Source organism: Halichoeres trimaculatus, unplaced genomic scaffold, assembly GCF_033239565.1.
Source record: "Halichoeres trimaculatus isolate MK-OKI-2021-1 unplaced genomic scaffold, fHalTri1.1 fHalTri1_scaffold_10, whole genome shotgun sequence".
Taxonomy (NCBI): domain Eukaryota; kingdom Metazoa; phylum Chordata; class Actinopteri; order Labriformes; family Labridae; genus Halichoeres; species Halichoeres trimaculatus.
The window spans coordinates 27856362-27868732 of record NW_027437187.1 but is presented as its reverse complement, the minus strand read 5'-3'; positions in this window follow the sequence as shown (position 1 = coordinate 27868732).

Below are 12371 nucleotides of genomic sequence, written 5' to 3'. Positions count from 1 at the left end.
CAAAATTGTTCCTTTGCAACTCTGCATACTGTATCAATGATGGAAAATAAGCTGTTTCAGCAGATTACAACCAATGATTCCCTCAAATACTAGAAGAGATGCAATGATGAAAGTTCCACAATCATTCTGAAGCTGCCTTCCTACCCCATTATCAAATGCTTCTGCATGTGTAACATTTTACAGGTCTTGTATCAGATGTCTAGAGCTCAATGCCATCCTTGTCCTGGTTAGTCAGGGAATCTTGGTTATTAGCTTTCAATCAGGCGCCCTTTGGAGGGGTCTTCTTTTTTGCAGTTGGTGTAGATGAGATGAATCCCCAATCCAAAGGTCAGCACAAGAACAAAGCCCATTCCAATGACCTGGACCACAAGACAAAAAGAAACAGGAAATAACAATTCGACTGGTCATAGAAAAGAAGAGTTTGCATGTTCTCCCTGTGCACACATTGTGAAGAAAGTGCAATAGGTTTCACAGTTGTTTCACAGTATATGTTTGGGATATTGTGGTGTGCAGAATGTATGACAATCAGTAAATGTTTGACTTTAGGGTGGATATGGCTCTGGCTAAGGAACAATTTCTGACTCTGTTTGTCTTGGCTTTAATTCACCTATAGCACATGTCAGAGGGCAATAGGTCAAACAGATGGAAACCAGGGTGTGAGCTGTCCTTGATAGCTGAGGCCTGCTGAGGTGTTGGGAGGTGTAAATGTCAGTCAGAGAGGGGATAGGGCAGTCAACAACTTTCTGCGCTGCTGTGATGACCCTCTGTAGCCTCCTCCTGTCTGCCTCAGTGCTACTCCTCGTACCAAACTGTGATGCAGTACGTCAGCAGGCTCTGGATGGAGGTAGAAGGTAAGCAGCAGTTCAATGGACAGGTCGTTTCTGTATCCAGGCACATGTGAGAGAAGGGAGGCCCAGGTTGATTAGGATGTCCAGGATGATTAAACCGAAAGCCAAGCTGTAGTCCGCAAACAGCATCATGACATAGTAGGGATGGGAATTGATAAGATTTTGTCAATACCAATGCCCTTATCAATTCTGCATATCAATCTGATTCTTTATCGATTCCCTTATTAATTCCTGTAGTGAATTTTCTTGGTACAAAAAGTAGCTTTACAGGTTTTCTGTGTCAACAACATTTAATTGAGTTTATACTGTAAGTGAATAAAATGTAATTGGTCCCCGAGTCTGGATATTTCTGGGCATAATTATACAGAAACAGGTAAAAAGTGCACACAATGTGACGTTGATGTACTGTGTTGTAATATATTAATAATTCAAGTAGGCCATCTAGTGTCTCAAAGTGGTTATAGCAATGGTTTAAGTTGTTTGGAAGCTTTCCGTAGTTATGAAGTCAGCCATGAGCCTTTCAATTACCTGTTAGCTTTTGACATTTGAAATTCTCAGTATTTTTTACAAAGAGTTGATGTGATATGTTTCTGTGATGAAAGTTAAAATTCTATTCTGAAGCTAAAGTTATACTGATGTACGCTAACTGCTAGCATATCAATGCAGTTTCCTATATACATTAGCATTAAGCTTGCGCTAATTTGTTATTTTGGTAAATAAGGTGATTTACACCATTTCAAATGTACTGAATATGAATCTGCTGAGAGAGAGTAATGTACATTTCTTTATGAAGTCAGTTCTTCAGTAAAACTTCAAACTGAAAATCCTGAATCAGAGTTTTCTTGGGAAACGTTATGAAACTGCTAAGCTAAGATAGCTGCAGCAGACTAGTCGACGTAAGGCCCGGCGGCTCCAGCACAATGTAAAGAATTGATAAAGGAATCATTAAGCACAAAGGCTAATGATATTGATGGATTGAAACATTTCTTTTCGATTCTCAACAGGAACCATTTTTTGATTCCCATCCCTATGACTTAGCTCTGTTGTTCCAGCACAGAGTGGCAAGCTATGGCAATGGCGTCTTCTGTGGATCTGTTTGCTTGATATTTGAACTGGTGGGGGTTGAAGGTGGAGGGGAGAGTAGCTTTGATGTGCTGTTAAACAAGTCTCTTGAAGCACTTCATGATATGACTGTTTGGGCCAAGGAAAGATTGAAAAACCTGTGGAAGATGGGGGCAAGCTGGTGGGCACAGGCTTTGAGCACCTTGCCGGTACTCCATCTGGACCAGGGGCTTTCAGAAGGTTTGCTGCCAGGAGCATCCGTCTCATGTTTTTCCACAGTGAGTGTTGGGATGCTGGAACCTGGCGGATGCAGGGCAGGTGAGTGTTGCTGTGGTGACTCAAAGGGAGCAAGGAACCAATTAAGTTCCTCTGCCAGCGACACACACTGGTCCCCTGATGCCATATCACTGTCTCTGTAGGTGGTGATGTTCTGGAGCCACACCTCTCCCGGATCTGTTCATTATTACAGGGTTTCTTGTAGATAAACAGGCATAATCTATGAATGGTATTAGTCTGTATTTTTCAATGAGGCTACCACTAGCATACTTTGACAACTTCTTCATGGATCTCTGTGAAATCTGATATTTAATATCATTTAGGAAGACTTTCTCTGACTTTTTTGATCCCCTTTTTCTGAAGTGCTCAGACTAGTTTAATGGTAATGCCTCAAAATCAAGTAACCTTCAATAAAACCTTCAAAATTGATATATAACAAAAGTTGTGTTCATTTTCTGCAATAATTCTCAGGTAAAATGGGCTATTTTCACAGATTATTAATGATTCCTATTACCTCATAGAACAGTAACATTTCACCAATCATCAGCTGTATGAGACAAGTTCTAGCTATTTAAGTGTGGTTAAATAATTAATATGTTAATATTGATTTAATTGGTAATTGTTGTTTTCTGTCAAAGGAATGGGTTCTGTTGACATGGTTTGAACTTCATTTTGGTGTGGTGCTTGGCTGCAGATTTTGGGACTTATGTGAGTTACCGTGGCATTGGGTGGGAACTGATGGGGGTGTGGCTTGTGCGCAGTTGCACAGTTTAGTTTAACAATGGCCAGCAGTGGAGTCACACGGTTTTTGTACCGTGTCCATGTACTGTAGCATACGTGAGAATTGGTCATCAAACAGTTTTTGACTCTTACAATCAGCTAATGATCATTTATACACTTCTAATAAAAATGTGGTTGTTGTGTAGCTAACTAAGGGCTCTTGTTTTGTCTCTTAAAGACTGAGGCTGTTACTTTAAATGTCTGTGTGGGAAAAATCCCACAATTCCACTTGTCCTAGGACAGTTTTTAATCTTTTCTTATCTTCACAACTGTTTCATGAGCCAACATGCCACAGGCATCTAACATGCCATTTAAAATATTCGTATTGGAGGACAGCCTGACAACTTCTTCCAGACTTGTTCAGACACGTAGCTGTTCACTCCTCTGCTTGGGGTTATTTCACATTTTTAGTTTGTTTTATGTACCAACATGACTGCTCACTGATTTGTACATGTAACTTTTACTGCATGGTGTGAAATGATTAATCAGGTGGCAGTTTATACTGTTCATCCACATGATCACTTATAATTATTAAAGGTAAAAGATATTTCAACCTACATGAGATATCATTTGAACAAATTCAGCCTCCAGCCAAACATTTGTCTGACACCTCATTTCTTGTTAAACGAAGACTGGCCCTTACCTGAGACTCAGACACCCATCGCTCAGACTTCTTCTGTAACTCCTGCGTTGTGCTCTGGTTGTCTGGCTTGCACCATCTCTTGGAGCTTACGCCGTCAAGAGCGACGTAACTTCCTGACCACGATGTTTTAGCACAGACAAGGTACTGTCCGTCAAAGAACAGCAGGATGAGCCATACGACGGAGGGGACCATGCAGAAGAGCATATTTCTCAAACGCTCTCTCAAACGCTCCCTGCATCCTCGAATGCTCAACATCACCAGGAAAACCAGAAGAGCAGGAACGGTAAAGAAGGCAGCAGAAAAATAAACATTCCACTGAGAGTCGCACGGACACCAAAACTCCATTTCGGTCAACCCCTCCAGGCAAACCAGGAGAAAGCAGAAAACCGTGTTCGACACAAGATGGCTCTTTTTGAATTCATTCTTGATGGGTGAAAACCAGGATGCTGTATTCAGAAAAAAAAAAGATAAAGGTTGAAGATCAGAGGATGAAGGGATATTTTTTTTTACCAAGCAAGTACGATACAAAAAACTGCATAGCCCTGTCTTGCCTCTTTACTTATGGGAATGGGGTTTGAGCTGATTTGCAACCCCTACGACCACCCCATCAGTTTTTTTTTTTAACCCTGCTACCCTGGATCATCTTGACCAATAATTCAGAGTGGCAGGTGACCTCATATTTATACATTTGATCTAGAAAATAACAGAGAAAAGGTGGCCAACCATGTGAAACAGTTTGGCCAAGACAAAGAATCACACATCTTGGTGAATCCTCACTCAGCCTCAGACTTAAAGGTCCCATATTATGCAAAAATCACTTGATTAAGTATTTTAGTGAAATATGTGGGTCTTTGGCTTTCCTCCCAGCCCACAAAATGTGATATTTAATGACAAAACCTGTACTTAGGAGTGCTAGTGACTGTTAAAATCCTGACCTAAAACAAGCCGTTCGGAACTTCCGGGTTTGCTGACATCAGCGATTCCCTTTTTTGACCAATCAGGAGCAATTCTGACCTGATTGGTCTACTGGAGCAGAACCCCCCAAGTGGCTAGAGTTCATTTATCAAGGAAATGTGCCAGCTACACTCAGTAAAACTGTGCATGTGTGTGCTAGTCAGTTCACGGCCTACTGCTTTTCCAAGTACAGTACATCAGAGGGCTAGCGAATAGACTGGTCCTGAATCCAGGCGCATTACCAACCATCTGCCAACAAACTTCGGACCCTGGAAATGTGAGTATTTTAAATGCTGTGTGCTGTGGAGCAGATGTAAGAGCTTTTCCTCAGTGTCCCCTGTCTCTGTGTTAGCTTCAGGATGCTAACTTTAGCTGTGGTTAGCCTGTTGTTTTAGCCTGTAATGTTACGGTAAACAAGCTTCCCTGTTCTCTAAACATTGTATGGAGGTCACGCCAAATAAATCACAGCGTTCTGAACAGAGGGGCAATGAGAGCCTGGAAACAATGCTGCTGTGCTTGATTTATTGGCTTTTTGGACCAAAACATGTTACTACCATTTCATGAAGACATCAGTGATCCATATTAAACTGCAGAAAAGGAGCATGATATGGGACCTTTAAGGTGGAGCTTAAGCTTCCTCACTAATAGCTACAATTTGCCCTCCAGGCAGTTAGGTCAGCTGTGCCTCTGTTCGTGCAAAATTCACAACCATGACATATTCTGAACTACTGAGTTGAACTACTGCACTGTGTACTCATTCAGGCCAGAACTGTTTTTAAGCTGAAAATGTCTTATCTTTTTTCATGAGAATGCAAGAGCTTCAAATAGAAAATAAAATCAAACTGGGATGGTATTGAGAACCAATGTGTGATTGGTCAGCACCACATGTTCAGCTGAGTTCATGGACAAATGGTGCCCCTATTGATAAACATTGTTAAATTCTGGTTTAATACAGGGTGTGTGCCAGCCTTTGGCAAACAACTAACCAGTCATAACAGGTAGCTCAACTTTCTGTCATTGGTTAATTCAGCAAACTTCACCCTCTTCATATCATGAGCACTCGCCTCTGCTTAAGGTCAGCATGAGAAATATGCCCATCCGTTTTTGTGACATTTGTAGTAAACTCAGATAGAAAGTAATAAACAGACTGCTCAAATAAAGGCAACATTGTAATCAGATTTACCTGTGAGGAAGGACGAGCTGTATGTCTCACTCCTGATTCCAGGAGAACTCATATCTGCTCACTCGTACGTCTTAAGCTCTTTACGGTGCTCTGCTTGTGCCCTCTGAGTTGGTTACAATCTCTTGTAGCAGATGCTCTCATCCAAATCAATGCACTTCTGTGGTCATATCACAGTTCCTTCTCCTGGGTATTAGTATTTTCCACTCACCTCTCTTCCACTGATCTCTGACTGATGGACACACCCACTTATCAAACTACACAGTGCATTTGAGCACCTAGCTGCAGCTCATCTGCAATCTGTCCAGTACAGTAACCTCCCCTTTTCTCAGTCTTCATATATGACTTTCTTGCATTTGTGCCTGTTCTGTTTTTCAGCAGACTGAGTCCTGGTTTTTATCCTGCTCCCTCTCTGACAACTTTCTCTGTCTTTTACCCACAGTTCTTCTCCGTATTTTATCAGTCTAGTTCCTGGAGTTTGGAGACTAACCATCACATCAGTGCCCTACTGGCCTCCTCCACAGTCTCACATCTCCTTAGACTTTGTAACTGGCCTGCCACTGTTCGATGACCACTCCTGCCCACTTTGTGCCCTTCTGCCAAGGAAACAGCCTTACAGATTCTAAGCAGACGCAGCCATTGGCAGCCAGCGTCTGCACAGTAGTGGCTATGAGGTGACAAAAATAATAAATATTTTTTTCTTTTAAGTGTCTAATTTCTTCATGGCTCTTCCTCCCGATATATTTTACAATCCCCGATAAGAACACACAAGAACGGCAGCTGTCAATCATCGTTAAATGTGACCCGAAGCCTTGTTCTTAACCTCTTATAGCTAATGAAAACAAAACTTTTGAGTAAACAGAGGACTTGAATACAAGTCAGCCAAATAATATCTACAAAACACCACAACAATCATATGTGAACATTCCTATGAGGTGTATTAATATTTTAAGTTTGACCACAGCCTATCTGAAATGGCTGGGGAGATGGATTTTTTTTTTTTTTTTTTTTTTTTTACCTGTACTGCAGTCCTCCACCAGGGGGGGGCAATTTTTGTGGCAACCTCACATTTTCAGACTACATGGTCTACGTGGTTTCTGACTGAGTCCTGCAGTTTTTGTCTGTGTTCTGGAGGTCACTCTGCTCCCAGGGCTTTCATTTGCAGTCCAATGACCAGACTGAAGACAAAAACCAGGACTTTGAGATGACACTTTGGTCCCAGAAGCTCTTTTGGGTGGAATATACCCACACCACCCTGACCACATCTACAACTGGACTGTCCCCATTTCAGCCAATGAGTTCCAGCCTCCTCTGTTTCCTGTACTAAAGATAAAGGTTTCCTGACCGTCAGTCCAGTCCTTCATCCATCACTGTCACTGGACCTGGGTCCAAGCCAGGGCCTTCCTCCTACACTCTGCCACCACAGCTGCTGATCGCCACTATACACAAGCCCTGACTTTCCAAGCAGGTCAGAAAGTGGGATTGTCTACCCAAGAGCTACCCCTGGTGGAGTACAAGAAGCTGTCACCCAGGTTCACCAGTCAATTTGAAGTGTAGAAGGCCATCAGCAGTGGGGCCTAAGTTACCCAGGCACCCAGGTGTGGAAACCCCCGGATGTCCATGTGTAACCCAGGTTCCATGTAGCTGTGTTACATTAATCCTGTGTGTAGTACAATGGGACCTGGGTCTACATTCATTGCTGAGCTGTTATATGTAATATTACACTTTACCTCTTTTATGGTCTACCAATACCTTGATTTTAAACGGTTTCAATAAAATGTAACAAGAAAACCACACAACTGCAAGGTGCCACCCAAGTAGCTGCCTGTGATGGCAGCTCTCTCTTCCTTGTCTGCTTCTTGTAATTTTTTCATCTCTTTTTGTTATCTTTGCATTTTGAGTGGGCCACTACTTTGTATGGTTCATTTGTTGTTCATGGACACCAAACTGGTTTTGTTTTCAGTGATATTTTTACTACTTTTGCTCCTGTGTTTGTCTGGAAATCCAGCATGGAACCATGGCTGCAAAGTTTACATTTGAGATCAGCTGATAGCAGCCTGTAGCATGTCAATGCTAACTGGTGCAAGGCCTGACGTTTTCCCACAAGGTGAGGAGAAGGAGGTGAGGACGACGTGCTGGTTCTCAGGTGTGAGCTAAGAAGTGACAACACTGACTTGTCCTTCCATCCATTGTTATTGGGAACGTAAGATCTATCTCCAATGAGGTAGATGAGCTAGCTGTGGGGCCTTCAGTAATTGGTCTGCTCACCATATCCTAGATACCAGTCTCATCAAAGATTCCCACCATCCTCATCCTGACCAGCCCAACCAGACCAACCCAGTCACAAGAAGCTAGGCTCTACAGGCTTTGTCCCCCTTCTCCCTCGGGGCATCAGGAAATGGTAAGAACAGTACAAGGAGTAGTCTTCCATGGAAGATATAGACTTCTTAAGGTTATGGGGGAAGAACTTAGCATAGACATCTCTGAAGAGTGTTGATCTTACTTCCTCCTTGACAAAGCTCTCTTTCTTTTCCCTGAGTACCAGTGTCTTGTTTATCACTGTTCATTGCTGGAATTTCTTTGATTAAAAGTCACTACTGGTATTTTGTGTTTCTGTATGCTGCATTTGGGCTCAAACACCAAACTCTAAACTCCTATTATCCAGAAGAACCCTTTAACCCTCATACCAAAAAGCTATCTGCTGGAAAAGCTCACTTTTAGGTAACTTATTAAAGCCTTTAAAGGAGTTTAGTTTGATGAAATTTGTTTCTTCAGCTATTCTTTCAATACTTACTGTTTCTGTTTCTACATTTGATCCATGTGTAGGGATTATTTTTGTGCAGCAGCTTGTGTGCACATTCATCATAGTGAACCGCAGTTTGATATATGTTACTGTCATGCAGGATGTGATGAAGTACAGAGTAGTTAGTGGGTGTAATAGTGTGGTCTTTTTTCACACGAGTCAAATAATAACATTCACATCAAACAGTCATTGTATGCATACAGACAGGAAGTAGAGGCCTGCAAAGCTCAAAGCTAGAAGCTTGAAGTGCACTCAACTGATAAAAATCTTTAAAAATCACAGTTCAGTGCAGGATTTTATCACCTCATCACTAAACTCACTGAGAGTGTTTATTTGAAGAGCATGAAGATGTGTTCATTGACTCTACACCGTCTGTTACAAAAAGGATACGCTATGTTATGGTTTGTTTGGTTTTTTTTTTTTTTTTTTTTTTTTTTTTTAAAACTTAGCTTCTGGATCAGGAAAAAAACCTTTTTAAACTCTGCCACAAGAAAACTTTATTCATATATCAATTCCGGGATTTTTTTTAAAAAAGTTTTCTGTAATTATTATTATTATTATTATTATTATTATTATTATTATTATTATTATTATTATTATTATTATTATTATCATGACCTGATCATTAGTTTTCTGTCATTTAAAAAAAATATCATTATTTTTACTTTTATTATTATCCAATCATATATTGATGTAATTTTATCTATTCTTCGTTTTCACTTTCTTTTTTTGCTTTACAGGGAGAATGTGTTCTATGTTAAGGGCTTGTTCAGGAAAGAGGGCAAAACTGTTTATTTTTCTTCACTGTTCAACCCTTCAAAAACGAATAAAATATTAAAATAAAGGTTGAGACGGTTAGATCCATGAATAGGGTTTTATTTTCTTTGTTTTAAAAAACGTACAAGTTATTTTACAAATATGTTTTCTTATATAAAAACTTAGATGAACTAAAATGAAAACAAGGATCAATATAAAACATCTTGAGAAGTCAAAACCTCACTTCCAAAGAAACATTTTTCATGGTCATAAAACATTTTCACATTCAGTAAGACAGGTGTAAGAAAATGGGATCTATGTCAAAGTTTTTGAAAATAAGAGAAGTAGAATATATCTGCTGACTCCAAACTAACACTTGTTGAAGAACATCAGCTCTGGGCAGCGGTTTAGCTTTGTGATAAGGGCATGTGAATCTCATGTGCCGAGGCCTCTTACTTAAACTGTCCCTCTCAGTTTATATATGCAAAAGCATTCACCAAAAAACTAACAGTTCCGAAAGCACAGCTATGACTTTTACCAGCAGACCTACCAGCACAAGTCATTTTATTCACAATATTTACATAATCAAACCAAGTCTTCATTTATTGCGGAAGTTTTTTCCACAGGAAGCATAGGAACCCCCTCGTTTCCATGACATTCACATGGTGCACATGTTTCAGGCCTTTTCTTTTTTGTTGTATCTTCATTTCCTTCGGGTTTCGGGTCGTCACTTTTTTGAAGCTTATGTGCCTGCTCTCCAGGACAACCACATATTGCACATGGTTCAGGCTTTTTCTTGTCTGTTGCATCTTTGTTTCCTTCAGATTTCTGTTTGTCACTTTGATGCTTATGTGCCTGCCCCCCGGGACAACCACATATTGCACATTTGTTGGCCTTGCATCTTGTGCATCCTACGTACACAATGAGTGCCAGTAGTATGAATGCAACAATAGCATTTCCACAACCCTGGAAGCGGAGAATAACAGATTCTATAAGACACAAAAACATCTATGACCACTGCTGCAAAATAAATAACTTTATCCTTCTCTTACCTGAGACAAAATGTAAAACCTGTGGGAGCGATTCATCAGTTCTTCTTGAACAGAGGGTGTTTGGTTGGTTGGTATACACCATTTCAGGTAAGTTCCTTCAGTTGAAACAAATGTACCAGGCCAGTCTGTCTTTGCACACACCACGTACTGTCCATCGAGTAACATCAAGGCCAGCCACACCACCAGAGGGAGAAGGCTGCACAAAACATTCTCGTACCCTTTGCAGCCATGAAGCAGCATCATCAGGCCAGAGGATGTGAAAGCAGGAATCAAGAAGAACGGGGACACAAACACCGCGTTCCAAGTGGGGTTACAAGGACAGGCGAATTCCACCTCCAACATCTTCTCCACGCCGGCCATGATGAAGCCAAAAGCCACATTGGACATAACGGGACGTTTTCCAAACTCATCCTTGAGTTGTGTAAGTACATCTCTGTTTACTCCCATGATGATGATGATGAAGATGGTGATGAAGGCGATCTGTACGAAACACAAGGATTGTGAATTAAAGATGACTATGCATCAGATGAAAGATGCAGAAATGCCCAGATGTGTCAGCATTATAGTATCCTTGATGGGTTATTTTGTTTCATTTATTGTATTTTCATTCTCAGGCAAAGAAACGCAAGTTTGATTCCAATGAGACTGACAAGTCTGGAAAAAAAAACATAATAGATATCCAGTTGGACTTGTAATGAAGTTCTAAAAAGCATTTCATTTCATGCATAACAACCCACAGACTTAGAAGAAGTTGATGGTTATGACCTCTTCAATTTTACTTTAACATTAAATGTTGACTTACCTGAAGTTGATGTTACCTACAGAGAAATTATTCCTCTTGAGGAATGAGTGAAACCCTGAACTTCTCAACTCTGTAATTCAGTTTTGATCTCTGCTGTCTCTTTATACCGTGGGAGTTTCCTGTCTCACCTCTTGTTAACCCCATCACACTTTTTTTTTCATCTCAAGAAGCTGTTTTGTCATATCAGCTGAATCCTTTGCCACTTGTCTCCCCTCTGTCTGTTCCTGTTCTCTCTGTTTGTTACTCTATTCTCTGTCAAGCTCACTGAAAAGGGTCTAAAAACAAAGTGTCATATTCAAAATCTAAATAAAGTTACTCTAGAGGTGTAACTAGCACAGCACACTTTCCACACCTCTTTTGAGTCCTTAAAACCTCCACTAAAAACCCTTGATATTGAACTAGAAAGAAATATCAAACCTCAGGCGCAGACTTCTGAAATTACCACACATGCTCTGAACAACAATTAAGAAGGCTTTTCATTTAGAAAATACAATTAAATAAATAATTATAAAAATAAGCTGCCAAACATATGAATGATAATTTGTAGGTATGTATAATTATATATAATTTGAGAATATCTACTCTTTGTGTTCCTAAGCATTCAAAATTAAGACTCCTCAATATTAACTGAACTTGATGTGTATAAACACAGACTAACTACAAATGGCACGTCTGTCTTGTGTGTACAGGGTAAAACATTTCCTGTGGTCTGTATGTTAAATGTCAGTCACCTCAAATAAACAAACCACAGCATGCAGAATCTGCAAGAGTGAAAGTAATGAGCATAAGTGTTTAATCATCAAAATACAGTGTGTCTATCAAGTCTCTTTACAGTTTAAGAAAAAATATATCACAGTGGCAACTGGTGAGATATCTTAGTCAGATTTATTCTATGCACTCAGTAGTTATCAAGTTTTTAATCACATTACATGTGTGTATTTCAGGTATCCTGTTGATGAAAAAAGTATTGTTAGGTGAATCCTAAAAATAGCTACTCCCCCAAAAAAGGCACAGTGCATGTGATGAATTATCAAAACAAAGTCAGATATGCAGACTCAATGAAACTATAGGGTTAGGTTATGGGTACTGTGTATCAAACAAAGATATGAGACATTACTGATCCAAACAAAAGATCACTGCGAGACTACAACACTGACTCAGGCCTTTAACCTCTGGGTGTTTGCACTACGGCAGCCCGATTGTTTAACTAAAGAA